General features: G+C 37.3%; 1 long non-coding RNA gene across 2 annotated transcripts in view; it reads right to left on the bottom strand.

Moving 5' to 3' along the window:
- Window positions 1-7,314: 7,314 nt before the first annotated feature.
- Window positions 7,315-17,758, bottom strand: part of LOC148186427 (uncharacterized) — a 178,895-nt gene continuing 168,451 nt past the window's right edge. The window contains exon 5 of one of the 2 annotated variants that reach the window (XR_015774890.1): window positions 7,315-14,490. This is a non-coding gene — a long non-coding RNA (uncharacterized LOC148186427). The remainder of the gene's footprint in view (window positions 14,491-17,758) is intronic. The other variant, XR_015774891.1, reaches the window with a different exon arrangement.

The raw sequence follows: 17,758 nt of genomic DNA, 5'->3' as shown, positions 1-17,758 counted from the left end.
TAGATTTTGTTGTTTTTGGCCATAATTGCACGTTTTATTGCTATGGCGTGCCTAAGCACGCTATTTTATGCTGTTTTGATGTGCTTTCAACTGTTTTTAGGACGGGTCAAATTTTGACATTTTTGCCATACTATAGCCTTGCTTTTTTGGTCAGATTTTTGATATGCTAGATTTTGTTGTTTTTGGCCATAATTGCACGTTTTCATTGCTATGGCGTGCCTAAGCACGCTATTTTATGCTGTTTTGAGGTGTTTTCAACTGTTTTTGGGACGGGTGAAATTTTGACATTTTTGCCATACTATAGCCTTGCTGTTTTCTTCAAATTTTTGACATGCTAGATTTTGTTGTTTTTGGCCATAATTGCACGTTTTATTGGTATGGCGTGGCTAAGTACGCTATTTTATGCTGGTTGGAGGTGCTTTCAACTGTTTTTGGGACGGGTCAAATTTTGACATTTTTGCCATACTATAGCCTTGCTGTTTTCTTCAAATTTTTGACATGCTAGATTTTGTTGTTTTTGGCCATAGTTGCATGTTTTATTGCTATGGCATGTGTAAGCACGCTATTTTATGCTGTTTTGATGTGCTTTCAACTGTTTTTGGGACGGGTCAAATTTTGACATTTTTGCCATACTATAGCCTTGCTGTTTTCTTCAAATTTTTGAAATCCTAGATTTTGTTGTTTTTGGCCATAGTTGCACGTTTTATTGCTATGGCGTGTCTAAGCACACTATTTTATGCTGTTTTTATGTGCTTTCAACTGTTTTTGGGACGGGTCAAATTTTGACATTTTTACCATACTATAGCCTTGCTTATTTGGTCAAATTTTTGACATGCTAGATTTTGTTGTTTTTGGCCATAATTGCACGTTTTATTGCTATGGCGTGCCTAAGCACGCTATTTTATGCTGTTTTGATGTGCTTTCAACTGTTTTTAGGACGGGTCAAATTTTGACATTTTTGCCATACTATAGCCTTGCTGTTTTCTTCAAATTTTTGACATGCTAGATTTTGTTGTTTTTGGCCATAAATGCACATTTCATTGCTATGGCGTGTCTAAGCACGGTATTTTATGCTGTTTTGAGGTGTTTTCAGCTGTTTTTGGGACGGGTCAAATTTTGACATTTTTGCCATACTATAGCCTTGCTGTTTTCTTCAAATTTTTGACATGCTAGATTTTGTTGTTTTTGGCCATAATTGCACGTTTTATTGGTATGGCGTGCCTAAGTACGCTATTTTATGCTGGTTGGAGGTGCTTTCAACTGTTTTTGGGACGGGTCAAATTTTGACATTTTTGCCATACTATAGCCTTGCTGTTTTCTTCAAATTTTTGACATGCTAGATTTTGTTGTTTTTGGTCATAGTTGCACGTTTTATTGGTATGACATGTGTAAGCACGCTATTTTATGCTGTTTTGAGGTGTTTTCAACTGTTTTTGGGACGGGTCAAATTTTGACATTTTTGCCATACTATAGCCTTGCTTTTTTGGTCAGATTTTTGACATGCTAGATTTTGTTGTTTTTGGCCATAATTGCAAGTTTTATTGCTATGGTGTGCCTAAGTACGCTATTTTATGCTGTTTGGAGGTGTTTTCAACTATTTTTGGGACGGGTAAAATTTTGACATTTTTGCCATACTATAGCCTTGCTGTTTTCTTCAAATTTTTGACATCCTAGATTTTGTTTTTTTTGGCCATAATTGCACGTTTTATTGGTATGGCGTGCCTAAGTACGCTATTTTATGCTGGTTGGAGGTGCTTTCAACTGTTTTTGGGACGGGTAAAATTTTGACATTTTTGCCATACTATAGCCTTGCTGTTTTCTTCAAATTTTTGACATGCTAGATTTTGTTGTTTTTGGCCATAGTTGCACGTTTTATTGCTATGGTGTGCCTAAGCACGCTATTTTATGCTGTTTGGAGGTGTTTTCAACTGTTTTTGGGACGGGTCAAATTTTGACATTTTTGCCATACTATAGCCTTGCTTTTTTGGTCAGATTTTTGACATGCTAGAGTTTGTTGTTTTTGGCCATAATTGCACGTTCTATTGCTATGGCGTGCCTAAGCACGCTATTTTATGCTGTTTTGATGTGCTTTCAACTGTTTTTGGGACGGGTCAAATTTTGACATTTTTGCCATACTATAGCCTTGCTTTTTTGGTCAGATTTTTGACATCCTAGATTTTGTTGTTTTTGGCCATATTTGCAAGTATTATTGCTATGGCGTGCCTAAGCACGCTATTTTATGCTGTTTTGATGTGCTTTCAACTGTTTTTGGGATGGGTCAAATTTTGACATTTTTGCCATACTATAGCCTTGCTTTTTTGGTCAGATTTTTGACATGCTAGAGTTTGTTGTTTTTGGCCATAATTGCACGTTTTATTGCTATGGCGTGCCTAAGCACGCTATTTTATGCTGTTTTGATGTGCTTTCAACTGTTTTTGGGACGGGTGAAATTTTGACATTTTTGCCATACTATAGCCTTGCTGTTTTCTTCAAATTTTTGACATCCTAGATTTTGTTGTTTTTGGCCATAGTTGCAAGTATTATTGCTATGGCGTGCCTAAGCACGCTATTTTATGCTGTTTTGATGTGCTTTCAACTGTTTTTGGGATGGGTAAAATTTTGACATTTTTGCCATACTATAGCCTTGCTGTTTTCTTCAAATTTTTGACATCCTAGATTTTGTTGTTTTTGACCATAAATGCACATTTCATTGCTATTGCGTGTCTAAGCACGGTATTTTATGCTGTTTTGAGGTGTTTTCAACTGTTTTTGGGACGGGTCAAATTTTGACATTTTTGCCATACTATAGCCTTGCTTTTTTGGTCAGATTTTTGACATCCTAGATTTTGTTGTTTTTGGCCATAATTGCATGTTTTATTGCTATGGCGTGCCTAAGCTCACTATTTTATGTTGTTTTCAGGTGTTTTCAACTGTTTTTGGGATGGGTGAAATGTTGACATTTTTGCCATACTATAGCCTTGCTTCTTTGGTCAGATTTTTGACATGCTAGATTTTGTTGTTTTTGGTGATAATTGCCCGTTTTATTGCTATGGCAGGTGTAAGCACGCTATTTTATGCTGTTTGGAGGTGCTTTCAACTGTTTTTGGGACGGGTCAAATTTTGACATTTTTGCCATACTATAGCCTTGCTTTTTTGGTCAGATTTTTGACATCCTAGATTTTGTTGTTTTTGGCCATAATTGCAAGTATTATTGCTATGGCGTGCCTAAGCACGCTATTTTATGCTGTTTTGATGTGCTTTCAACTGTTTTTGGGATGGGTCAAATTTTGACATTTTTGCCATACTATAGCCTTGCTGTTTTGGTCAGATTTTTGACATGCTAGATTTTGTTGTTTTTGGCCATAATTGCACGTTTTATTGCTATGGCGTGTCTAAGCACGCTATTTTATGCTGTTTGGAGGTGCTTTCAACTGTTTTTGGGACGGGTCAAATTTTGACATTTTTGCCATACTATAGCCTTGCTGTTTTCTTCCAATTTTTGACATGCTAGATTTTGTTGTTTTTGGCCATAATTGCACGTTTTATTGCAATGGCGTGCCTAAGCACGCTATTTTATGCTGTTTTGAGGTGTTTTCAACTGTTTTTGGGACGGGTCAAATTTTGACATTTTTGCCATACTCTTGCCTTGCTGTTTTCTTCAAATTTTTGACATGCTAGATTTTGGTTTTTTTGGCCATAATTGCACGTTTTATTGCTATGGCGTGCCTAAGTACGCTATTTTATGCTGGTTGGAGGTGCTTTCAACTGTTTTTGGGACGGGTCAAATTTTGACATTTTTGCCATACTATAGCCTTGCTGTTTTCTTCAAATTTTTGACATCCTAGATTTTGTTGTTTTTGGCCATAATTGCACGTTTTATTGCTATGGCGTGCCTAAGCACGCTATTTTATGCTGTTTTGATGTGCTTTCAATTGTTTTTGGGACGGGTGAAATTTTGACATTTTTGCCATACTATAGCCTTGCTTTTTTGGTCAGATTTTTGATATGCTAGATTTTGTTGTTTTTGGCCATAATTGCACGTTTTATTGCTATGGTGTGCCTAAGCACGCTATTTTATGCTGTTTTGATGTGCTTTCAACTGTTTTTGGGACGGGTCAAATTTTGACATTTTTGCCATACTATAGCCTTGCTGTTTTTTTCAAATTTTTGACATGCTAGATTTTGTTGTTTTTGGCCATAATTGCAAGTTTTATTGCTATGGTGTGCCTAAGCATGCTATTTTATGCTGTTTTGATGTGCTTTCAACTGTTTTTGGGACGGGTCAAATTTTGACATTTTTGCCATACTATAGCCTTGCTGTTTTCTTCAAATTTTTGACATCCTAGATTTTGTTGTTTTTGGCCATAGTTGCACGTTTTATTGCTATGGCGTGCCTAAGCACACTATTTTATGCTGTTTTTATGTGCTTTCAACTGTTTTTGGGACGGGTAAAATTTTGACATTTTTGCCATACTATAGCCTTGCTGTTTTCTTCAAATTTTTGACATGCTAGATTTTGTTGTTTTTGGCCATAGTTCCACGTTTCATTGCTATGGCATGTGTAAGCACGCTATTTTATGCTGTTTGGAGGTGTTTTCAACTGTTTTTGGGACGGGTCAAATTTTGACATTTTTGCCATACTATAGCCTTGCTGTTTTCTTCAAATTTTTGACATGCTAGATTTTGTTGTTTTTGGCCATAATTGCAAGTTTTATTGCTATGATGTGCCTAAGCACGCTATTTTATGCTGTTTGGACGTGTTTTCAACTGTTTTTGGGACGGGTGAAATTTTGACATTTTTGCCATACTATAGCCTTGCTGTTTTCTTCAAATTTTTGACATCCTAGATTTTGTTGTTTTTGGCCATAATTGCAAGTATCATTGCTATGGCGTGCCTAAGCACGCTATTTTATGCTGTTTTGATGTGCTTTCAACTGTTTTTGGGACGGGTCAAATTTTGACATTTTTGCCATACTATAGCCTTGCTGTTTTCTTCAAATTTTTGACATCCTAGATTTTGTTGTTTTTGGCCATAAATGCACATTTTATTGCTATGGCGTGTCTAAGCATGGTATTTTATGCTGTTTTGAGGTGTTTTCAACTGTTTTTGGGACGGGTAAAATTTTGACATTTTTGCTACGCTATAGCCTTGCTGTTTTGGTCAGATTTTTGACATGCTAGATTTTGTTGTTTTTGGCCATAATTGCACATTTTATTGCTATGGCGTGTCTAAGCACGCTATTTTATGCTTTTTGGAGGTGTATTCAGCTGTTTTTGGGACGGGTAAAATGTTGACATTTTTGCCATACTATAGCCTTGCTTTTTTGGTCAGATTTTTGACATGCTAGAGTTTGTTTTTTTTGGTCATAATTGCACGTTTTATTGCTATGGCGTGTCTAAGCACGCTATTTTATGCTGTTTGGAGGTGCTTTCAACTGTTTTTGGGACGGGTCAAATTTTGACATTTTTGCCATACTATAGCCTTGCTGTTTTCTTCCAATTTTTGACATGCTAGATTTTGTTGTTTTTGGCCATAATTGCACGTTTTATTGCTATGGCGTGTCTAAGCACGCTATTTTATGCTGTTTGGAGGTGCTTTCAACTGTTTTTGGGACGGGTCAAATTTTGACATTTTTGCCATACTATAGCCTTGCTTTTTTGGTCAGATTTTTGACATACTAGATTTTGTTGTTTTTGGCCATAATTGCACGTTTTATTGCTATGGCGTGCCTAAGCATGCTATTTTATGCTGTTTTGAGGTGCTTTCAACTGTTTTTGGGATGGGTCAAATTTTGACATTTTTGCCATACTATAGCCTTGCTGTTTTCTTCCAATTTTTGACATCCTAGATTTTGTTGTTTTTGGCCATAATTGCAAGTTTTATTTTGCTATGGTGTGCCTAAGCACGCTATTTTATGCTGTTTTGATGTGCTTTCAACTGTTTTTGGGACGGGTCAAATTTTGACATTTTTGCCATACTATAGCCTTGCTTTTTTGGTTAGATTTTTGACATGCTAGATTTTGTTGTTTTTGGCCATAATTGCACGTTTTATTGCCATGGCGTCCCTAAGCACGCTATTTTATGCTGTGTTGAGGTGTTTTCAACTGTTTTTGGGACAGGTCAAATTTTGACATTTTTGCCATACTATAGACTTCCTTGTTTGGTGAAATTTCAGATATGCTATATTTTGTCGTTTGGGGCAGTTTTTGCGCATTTGAATGCCATGGCGTATTTTAGCAAGCTATTTTATGCTGTTTTGGGGTGTTTTCCACTGTTTTTAGGAAAGGTCACATTTTGACATCTTTGCCATACCATAGCCTCGCAATTTTATTCATTTTTCAACATTTTATTTTATTTTATTTTTGCCATATTTGCACATTTTAATGCTATGGTGTGTCTCAGCACACTATTATTTGCTGTTTTGGGGACAATATTAATTTTGACATTTTTGCCATACTATAGCCTTGCATTTTTTGTTCAGATTTTTCATATGCTTTATTTTGTTGTTTTAGGCCAAATTTGTACGTTTTAATGCTATGACATGTCTCTGTTCACTATTTTATGCTGTTTTGAGGTGTTTTTAACTGTTTTTGGTACATGTCAAATTTTGACATTTTTGCCATACTATGGAATTGGTGTTTTCTTCAAATTTTATACATCCTAGATTTTTTTTGTTTGATCATATTTGCACGTTTTAATGCTATGGCGTGTCTCAGCATGTTATTTTATGCTGTTTTGAGGTGTTTTCAGTTGTTCTATGACCTACTATAAATTTTTTATACTGTGTTAGATAAAATACTGTGTTATGAGTTTCTTAATTTGGACAACATAGTTTAGTAATACCTTTTCATGCCATATTCATGCCATTTTGTACGATATTCTATACCACAACTTTTTTATGCTGTTTTGGAGGAAACAGCATAGAACAACATTTTTTATGCCTTTTTGGACGACATCCTGTACTATAGTTTTTTTTATGTCATTTTGGACAAGATACTATACTATAACTTTTTTATTCCATTTAGGAAGACAAACTATACCATGATTTTTCAATGCAGTTTTGGACAACATATTATACTAAGATGTTTTCATGTAGTTTTGAACGACATAGTATACTATGATGTTTTTATGCAGTTTTGGACAAGATTCTACTGTATGAAGTTTATAACAATAATTTTAGTAAACCTTTTTGTAGAGGTCTTTTCAAACAAAACATAAAGTTCTGTCCAAAAAACCAAAGCAGTAAATAATCATGTACATTTATACACATACATGTACACAAAAAGATATACATATTACAGACATCTGCCAATGCATACACATACACAAAATAACTCATTTAAAAGAAATAATAATAAGTAAGTGAGTTAAAACAGTATAATAATGTAAGTCCACTATTAGGATAAGCCTTACTATAAAAGTACATTTTCAAACGTGATTTAAAAGCATGAACAAAGTCACTGGTCTGATGCTCAGTAGGAGGTTGTTCTGGAGCGAAAGAACGAGCACTGCAAAGGCTCGATCATTTGTTTTCCTGTGATCCTCTAGTGATATTGGTCTGAACATTTGCATTTTGGGGGGATTTACAAGTTTAGTAAACACTACTCTGGGGTTATGCTGGTTGATAGAAATAAGCTGTGAGAAACACTGGTCCCTGGCTTCCTTTATCTTACAACTGTATGAGGTTAGTAGATCTTCAAGAAGAAATGTGTAATGAACCTGCAATTTTGTGGATTTCTACCTCCATTCCACTTTTTCTGCAGGATCTTTTAGGGCTATGAATTTCCTCCTTCATCCATGGGGCTTTTTTGACAGCCGATTTAACTTAAGTTCTTTTACCGCGCAACCATGTCTAGTTTGGATAGACATAACGGATAAAAAGCTAGTAATGAGTCATTCATATTGGAAAGAGTTGGCAACATGTGGCCAGCTGAGTTAAAAAGTTAGGAGAAGGACTGGGCTGTGTGTTCAGTTAAAACACAGAACTGTAACTTTTGCTTTTGAGGTTTTACAGTGGCTTGGAGGACTGTGTTAAGCACATGTGGTCAGATATCATCAAATCTCTAATGGAGAGACTGTCTAAAGTCAAAGGTGTTATGATATGTTTCCAACAGGCGCGCTCTACATTCGCAGTTTCAATGTGCACACCTTGAGGGTCAATGGAAACCCTCCTGCTGTAATGTTACACATGGAGTGATCATTGTGGACAAACCCAAAGGTGCTCTTTCCTATGAATAATGGGTTATTTTATTGTTTTTGGTTTATGCATGACTGCTGAAAACATGGACACTTTTGCAATATTGTATCACATGTACACTGTTAGATCTTTACTTTTGTATTTAGAAACTAATTTTATTCCGTGAGGCTTCTTTTTTTGACAAATTTAGTGTTTTCTTCTGCCTGATGCTTGGCTGTTGCTCTGTTAGCTTGTTGGTAGTTTTAACTGTGTACTTTTCTAATGCAGGATGAGCCTGTTAAGCAGAGAATGGAGACTCTGTCAATACATATTACAGCAAGGCCTCCTCCGCGTCCACTTGCTCTCTGAGAGCTAAAGAATTCATAGTTTGGAGGACAAAGTTCATTCAACTGGCTGTGATCACCTGATCTCAACCATGTGTCTGTTAAAAATAAGAAATCAATATCCTCAGCCATTATAAAATCATTTAAAAATAAAGCATTTGTTGGTGACTGACCTCATATTAAACAAAGCAGTTTTGGCATTAACAAATTCAGAGGCTTCTGTTGAAATGGGAAGCAATGTGTAATGTAGGAGGTTCTGAAAATTAACAGCACCTGTTTTTTCTATTTTGGGTCCTTAGTCTTGTAATAGTAGGGATCTTAGGATGATATATGGGACGAGACTGGTTGAGATTGTGGTATATACTGGTGAGTTGAATTACTGTGCGAGATTGATTTCAGGGAGGGACAGTAGGGGTTGGTAGTGCTTGAAACAGTGACCTAGCATCAAGTTGGCAAATGAAGGGGAGTTTCTGGGCTGTGTTTGTAGGACGTAAACAGTCATTCACATGACAAGGACTGTATGGCGTGCTGCAGGTTAGCTGCTATCATGCAGCAAAAAAAATTGTCAATAAAACCAATGTCATTAACTCTACAAGCAGACTGAAGCCATGTCTCAGGTTCTGCTGGAGCAACCAGCGCTGTGGGACAGTATGAGACTGGGACCAGAATTAAAAGCAGACTTTCGACAGTTCTTTAAAATGTTAAAAAGGTCCCTAAAATCAGTCTTGGTCAGCTCAGACTGCTGACAAGTGCAGCAGTCCCGGAAGCTCTCCATGATGAATGGGACCATGGCTACAGGAAAGCAGTGGGTTGCAGTGTTAAAAAAGTAGATGTTTCTATTGATGGAGTCCCCAACTATTAATGTGGTTGGAGAAAAGAGGGGACAAGGTTTATGTTGGTGGTTGAAGATAGAGAGGAGGATCAAGTGGATGTTGTGGTGCGACAGTGACAGGGTTGGCAATGAACACTTCCAGTGCATTTCATCAGCCTCTTTGAAAAGCTTATGCCGGGACATCTTTAGATGGCATAAGGGCTGCAGATTTGGCTTTCGCGACAAAGAGGTTGCAGCTTGGCCGTTGTCAGTGTCGGATGCAGGTGAGGAGCAGGTGAGGAGCAGGTGAGGAGCAGGTGAGGAGCAGGTGAGGAGCAGCTAGTTCCGCAGCGGCAGGAGCATCAGCAGGGTGGACCAGAGCAACATCAGCAAGGGGTGCGTAAAAGTTTGACAGGATCAGGTGAAGCGGTGAGACAGCCCTATCTTAGAGTCCCTTGTGATTGCAGACCACCAGACGGCTAATGGCTGGGGGCTGAGCAGGAGGAAGACCAAGGACAGGTGGTGGAATCCCACAATGTTGTGTCCTGGATGGTGGTGCTAAGCAAGGCAATGGTGGTGAGGCTACCTCCATTACGTTTGACAAAAAGGAGTCCTTATTTTCAAGTTCATCGGAGAGCCGCCTAATGTCCTCCTTAAGGTCAGTTATCCTTTTATTTGCTTTTTGGGGTAAAATGTAGTGCTTGGAATCCACAGAAGGCAAGGTTCATTGGCCGTTTCTCAGATAATTAGAAATCCAGACACCTGGTGATTAAAATCTGTCCAGGTAAAAGATATTGTATTAAAAAAAATTAAAATGTCCTATATCTGCAGTGTGTGTTATAAAGGGGGGGTTAAAAACGTGTAAACACTTTATGGGGGAGCTGTGTTGACACTGATCAGCTGATGAAGGAGGAGGAAAAAATCGCAGAGTCTAAAAGAAAGGGGAGAAACAAAACTCAAAACTGTGTCATTGATAGTAAAAATGACTGGCTGAGACATTCTTGTTGCAGTTGACAGATTCTTAAGCTCAGAACCTACCGATGTGGGCCCAAAAAACTGGGCCCACTGTGATGATCAGGCACTGGCAGGTTTGAGCTGGTGTAGCTTCTCTCCAAGGATTATTGCAGCTGTCAGGCCATCTCACTGATAACTTAAAAGCCAAACGTCTGATGACTAAAATCCTCTATCCATTAAAAAGGCAGAGTTAAAAACAACCATGATCTAAAATGTAGATTGTTAAAAAGATAAAAAGACTGGATAAAAAGTTGATTTACAACAGAACCTATGACAGGGAGACACGGGAAGATACAGTTGTCACACATGTGCCTTTATGTCGTGTTGGATGACATACTATACTATGACTTTTTTTATGATGTTTTAGATTACATACTATATAATGAGGAAAAAATAATTTGAGCTGGTACACAGATTTAATAAAGACTCTGGTACTTAACCTTAACAGTCCTCCCTAGAAAGACATAACATGTTGCCAAATAAGGTTGTTTTGCATACATCTATGAGTGAGAGAAGATTCTAGTGGTTTTCAAGTATGAACAAACAACTGTGGTCACCCCGGTTAGCCCTAAATCGCCTTGCCTGTCTCTGCAACAATGCAACTGTACATCCCCAAGAAGAGACACTAGATCCAGTGAGACCAAGACAAAGAAAGGCACTTTTGGAGTTCAAGTATGTGACCTTGAGGCCTCTTATAGGTCTTGTACTGACCTAACCCTTGCGTCACCGAAAATTCTCTATCAAATTCCTCCTTTTTTGATCCAGAGATCAACACTAACCCCCAACAAAACCTTTCTCTTACTCAATTTTGGACACCATCAAGAATCTAAACAGGCATACACATACAAGATTAATCATCAACAATCATTAAATCAAATAACCTTAATAAATTTATAATAGATCAAGGACTGAGTTCCAAAGTATATCTTAACAGAAATCGAAATTCAAGAAAAAGGACAACGATTCACCCTTTTAAAGTGTATCTCCCATGTCATACAGCTGTGTCTAACATTGGATTAAAATCTCCCAGGTCTTGATCGTGTAGTATTTTAACTTTTAAACATTTTGGAGCCTCCTCACATGCCTGCATGCATATTAGCATATTAGCAGGTCTATGAAATCTTCCCTAAACACACGTTTGCATAACATCATCTGTTACTTTCACAAAACAAAACTCACAATGCGAGACTTGTAAACCCCAATAATCCCATCATGTAATCTATTGGATGAAATACATGTATTTGCACAATTCTACTATTCCCTGCACTGTGTCCTAAAATAACAAATACAACATATCATGTAAACACATTGAAGAATGAACAGTGTAATAATTAAATATACTTTTGTGATATTAGAACAATGTTTAGAACCCAAACATAGCAAAATTGGAATAAAAGAATGAAATACAGTTTGATCTGAACAAACTTAAGACAATGAAAAACCATTAACTCATGAACTTTTGGTTGTAGTGTGAAATAGTCTCTTAGTTCTTTTAGCAAAGCAGACAGAAATTCTACAGTCAAGAAAGTCTACATTTATATAGATCGAAGACACAAAATTTAATGTAAAATTATTATTTAAAACTGTAAAAACATTTTTTGTTTATTTTTCTATATTTTAAAAACTCAGTACCTGATGTACAGCAAAAATGTTGACATTTGGAGTTTGATGTAACAGATTAGGATGACACTATAACATCAACTGCTTTCCTTTGTAAATCTGGGTAGGTAAGGGTTGAACTCATCACCCAGATCATCAGAGTAAAATGCGATGCAATCAGCAAAAGCGAATGAAACTAGAGTAAGCATTGGTGAGTGAATTAAAGGTGGCATTTGTTGACATATTCAACAGTCAGTCAAACTTCTGCTGCTGGCACAGTCTCTCATTGTTTGCATGGCCACATCAGCAGTATAATAAAGCTTTATTTCTTTTGCTTGTGACATCTCCTGATGTCCAGTTCTTTTGCAAAGTTCGGTTTCTTCAGCAAAGTTCATTTTGTCCTTCAGAGGTGCTATGGCCAAAGCACTCTGATTGATATGTGTAAAAATAGGATAGGTGTCAGCGTTGTGAATGTGAACATGTACATTCTGATTCCAGGAAGGAGGCACATGGCAGCACGGAGACATTACTCCAACCACAGCCGCTTTTGGCACCACACGTGCCCTGCTCGGATCTCTCCCACACTTTGTGGCATAGATCATTCTGCTTTCCCTCCACCTATACTCCATCTAAGAAATAAAGAGGAAACAACACAAGTCAAAACCACACAAAACACAGAAAGCAAACACAAAATCGTTTTTTTTTTACTCTAAACTGTAAACCTCAATTATTTTACACTATAATATTTTTACATGATAATCTACATGATCTGATTGTTTTACATTTTAAGGCTTGCTATTTTTATTTTTTTTTTAAAAGTCAACATCAATGACATGCAGAAGTTTTCCATAACCTCCTAGGAGATAAAACAAACGTGGATTGTTTAATACATAGTTACTAAATGCGTAACATTTTAGAAACAGAATCAGTAGCACAATTTAGCACAATTTACAACGGCCATTTGTGAAGACAAGTAATTGCTCTCAATCACTAGAAAGAGACCAGATCATCAGATTGCATTAGTCAGATGTGGTCACAAAATCAAGTCCATGGGTCACACTAACTAGGCTACATATCTTGAATCAGCGTAATTTGTTGCAGTCTCAGCTAAACAGGGGCATGTGTTTGAGTTTAGAAGCTCATTAAACCTTTGTGCGATGAGGCAACACATGCATCTCCACAACACTGATTCAATAATGACAGCCTGAACTAAAAGATACTGGGTGACTGAGGGTGTCATCTTTGAACCATAACAAAATCAAATAAAATCTCATTTGCATACATCTATGAGTAAGAGAAGATTCTCTTGGTCCCTAATTTGAACAAGTGTGATCAGCCTGGGCCTCATGCAGCAACATTCTTTTAAATCTCTCTTATAAAATATATATAACATATATATAAAATATAAGAGAAGTCAACTCAAGGTGCACCAAACGCTCTTATCCACCCAAATCTGCTCTGACTAGGTGTGCCAAATGATGAATCCCACTTGATCATAAGTCACCTGTTAGTATAGGTAACACTATATGAGGGCAGGGTTTGTGCCGTGTGCAAAGACTCTGGCCTATGGCCAAGACTAGAGAGATGACACCCAAAAAGTTGTAAGAAGATCTGCTGCAGTGAAGCTGATGGCGACCTTCTGTATATATTTTCTATTATGGCCTATGTATATTTTTTATTACAGACTGTTTTTTTTATTATGGCCTATATGTATATTTTAAAACAATTTTAGAATTGTTTTTTTTCTTATCAGTGTTAAGAGACTGTATGCACTGATTAATAGTTTCATGGGGAACCTCACTTGTCAAGTCCCTTGAGGGTTTTCTTGGTTTCCCCTGCATGTCTCCTTTTATTGAAATGTGTAAGATTGCCGTTTTTTTTTTTGTTTGTTTTAATATGTGCTAAATAAATCATATCAAATCAAATTTAACAAACTTAAACAAAGTAAATGAGATTTCAGGAAGATGTATTGCAGTATTTGTAGTAAAAGTGCTTGTGCAAAAAGGTTCAAATAAATTTAATAAATGAAAGTAATTAAAAGAAAATGTCTGCCTCTCTCCTGCTGCTGTTCTTCGTCTCTGCCCCAGTAAACCTAACTACTACTTACGCTCCATCAAGAGAGATCGCCATTCTTCCTGCCGTCTTCTGAGCCTCCCACCGAGCGAAACATCTCCTCCATGTGAGTGCCGCTGGTGTTTATTGTTCTGATGGTACATCGATTCCCCGCCTGTCCTCATTGATCCCGCTGTCTGCTCCGCTGCCTGCCTGCTTGACACCAACTCTGCTTCCTCCTCGACCAGGAGCCCTGCCTGCCCCTCTCTGGAGTCCCTGCTTTTCCCACAAGCTCCCTGCTGTAAGTGTTTCTGCAACTTACCTGATACATTCACCTGCCAGTCCGCTCCACATTCACAATTTCCCCACTGGAACTCTGAACTATCACCTGTGAAAGTGAGCTTACCTTAGTCTCTATACGAACTCTCCTCGACCCTGATAACTGTCCCTACTTACCTGCAACCTGATTATACCCACCTTTGCTCCATTCGACCTGCCAAAAGATTAAATAAAAGTCATTACCAGTTACTCTCCTGCTCTGTTGTGCTGCAATTGGGTCCTACCAAAGTTAAATGAGATCTGGAACCATGATTTTTTTAATTTTTTTTTTTTTTGCATGAAATATGACTTGCACTAAAAGAAAGGGTTGCCAATTAATTTTCCATATAATCGACTAATTGCTCCAGTTGTATATTTTAATATTTTTGGTTTGTAATAACAGAAATGGAGTAAAAAGTAAAGTATTCTTCCTTGGAAGTGTGATTAAGAGTGCTTTCACACAGTGTGAAAGCATTATTTTGAAAGATTCGGACCTTCGTACCAATGACAGGGAAATAAGGCAGGCTAACCGGTAAAAGGAACACTGACATTAACAAAACAAAATGAGATGTGGACGCACATGGAGAGAAGAGGAGGTCTAATTCCACCTATTCCTTGTACTTCAGATTTGTTCTACCACAGTGCAAAGATAGCCTACTTTTTTTTCAGCAGTGTTAGAAATAGGCCCATTTCACACAGGACGCATCAGCAGCGCGTGACTGCAGCCTCGCTGAGCTGCAGCTTATTTTATGGTGTTCACACATGCAGCGCTCTAACGACACTGCTGCATCACTGCCTGCTGTTTTATGTACTTTATTTCCACATTTATTTGCAAAAATCCCACTCATTTATGAAGTTGTGCATCTCCTGCATTGCAGACAACATGGCCCTTTAAATGTTTCAAAATAAAATGCCTTGTGTCAGCAACTGAAGGGATTCTGTCCATGGAGACATTAGGAGGCTTTTATTTTTAAAGGGAAGTTGGAGTAAAACAAACATCTCTGTGTTTAATCTTCTCTGAGACAGAGACTTTGAAACTGCAGTTAAAAGTGGTATGGAGTCAATATAATCAAAACACAATTTTCAGTGTCTATTCCTGATGACAAACTTGCGTGGCACGCATAAAAATCCGAGCCACCGTTTCTGTAGATGAGACACTCCTGACCATCACTGCTCAGGTGCGCAGTGTGGAACTTGATAACAAGGGCGCCGAGTATAGAGACTCCCAACCCACGATGACTATATGACGTAGGTTTGGCATGTAAAGTCTATTAGTCCGTTTGGTTTTGGTTTCACACTGTCATTAATGCAAACAGACTACATGTATACAGTGTATCAAAAACTCGAACCTTGGTTCAGACCTTGGTCCGGACCATCAGGTGTGAAAGCACCCCAAGATAATCATCTCATGTAACAGTAACCTCAGACTTGTACTTAAGTACAGTATTTGAGTAAATGTACCTAATTACAATTCAGCTCTGGTCAGCAGAGTGATGCACAGTAACACCTTACAGTAATCTAGATCAATAGACCAAGTATAGTATCCCTTTACCCCTGAAATTTAAAAATCAGTCATTAATATTAGTCATTGTAATTCCTCTAAAACACCATCTAAATTTTAATTAAATTATATTAATATTATTGAATGATATTAATGTTTTTCCTCTTATCCTCGATTCAAGTGCTCTTGACCACTCGTAAAAAAGTTTAAAAGAGAGAACACTGGTGAATCCCCAAAAATCTAACAAAATATACTAACAAAATAAGTCCTGGAAACGAGCAAAAATAAGAGAAAACTTTTTCGTATATTGCATGAGGAACCCTGTGTACCTTAAATGACCTTGCCTGTCTCCTCAGCTATGCAACAAGCACAACCCCAAGAAGAGACATGAAATGTGCTGAAAAAAAGATACTGACCGTAACTCTTGCTTCACCAAAAACTATTCCATGACTGTTTTCTGCTGTTTTGAACATACTATACTATGACTTTTTTATTCTATTTTGGATGACATGCCATGACATTTTTATGCTATTTTGCAAAACATACTTTACTATTGAATTTTACTGCTGTTTTGGAGTACATACTATATGTATGATGTTTTATGCCATTTCAGACAACATAGGCCTACTATTCTGTGACTTTTTTATGCTTTCTTGGATGACAAAGTATACTATGATGTAATAATGCTGTTTTGGATGACATATTCTACTATAAAGCTTTTATGCTGTTTTGGAGGCTATACCATATGTTTTTATGCTATAAAACCACACAGTGACTTTTGTATGCCACTTTGGATGGTGAGCAATTGATGCAGACACATTTATAGCAGTTGTTTGAAATCCAAAGTTCAACAATTATAATATACTACCATGTGATACACTGTATTTATTTCACACCTACGTTCACATACAGTAAGTGTAATGTTATCTGATTCCCACTTGGTGGCACCATCTATCAGACTCATACATTTGTACTGAAGGCCTCAGTGGTCACATAATCCATTCAGTAGCACCAGTTTTCAGCTTTGACCATCTTCTCTCACAGCCTCACCCTCTCCTCTGTCACAGCAGATCCTCTCAGACACTTGATCCACCTCTGGAGTGAAATATTATCTCCCTGTTTTATTCATACATGTAACGCTTGATTAAGGTCAAATGGGGATCTAAAATATGATAAAAGCATCTGTTGGGCTCGAATAGAATCTGTCACCCCAACCACAGCAATTGACCATAATCACACAATTATGAAGCGATGAGACACTTTGGCTTTATGGGGAGGGTGCTTTGCTAAAATGGCCCACGTAAAACCCCATCTGTACAAATGGGCCTTGGATTTGAGCCAAAGCAGGGGCTAAAAGACCCAATATATCAAGTCACGGCACATCTAGCAGAGGGGAGCAGAGAGCGGCTGACAAAACGGCAAGTCTGTTGGTGTCAAAGAAAAACACGGCTTGGATATTTGTGGGCGCTATCAATTTTGTAGGTACAGAATTCCCTCGTGTAATTTCAGCAGCAAATAAAATTAACAAAGATGATTCATGAGCCAAATGAATCCAAACCAGCTGAAAACACAGTTCCCTCTATGGTTTATTAAAGCATTTATATGACAATAATTCATCTCAGCTGTCAGTGTGTGTGAATATAGATCTTTTAGTGTATGTGAGTATGTGTGTATGTGCATCTTTGTATACTTAACTCTTTTTAATCTAGTTTTATTGGATTTTTTTATTTCTTTACTGTATATACTCACTATAGCAAATAAGAAAACAACTGATAAACCAAGAGCAGGGCCAGAAACATTATTTTCATTTTTGATTCATCTGTCAGCAGCATTAATTTATCTACTGACTGATTATTAGATTTAAAAAAATGTATTACTTGCAGTCATTTTTAAATCTTTTCTTCAACATTTTGTCACTCTTCAGCGCTGAACTTTATCATTA

Source organism: Plectropomus leopardus, chromosome 18 (assembly GCF_026936395.1).
Source record: "Plectropomus leopardus strain MGB_pleo_1.0 chromosome 18, ASM2693639v1, whole genome shotgun sequence".
Taxonomy (NCBI): Eukaryota; Metazoa; Chordata; class Actinopteri; order Perciformes; family Serranidae; genus Plectropomus; species Plectropomus leopardus.
The sequence above is the reverse complement of the archived record's forward strand: the minus strand, read 5'-3'. Positions and strand labels throughout refer to the sequence as shown.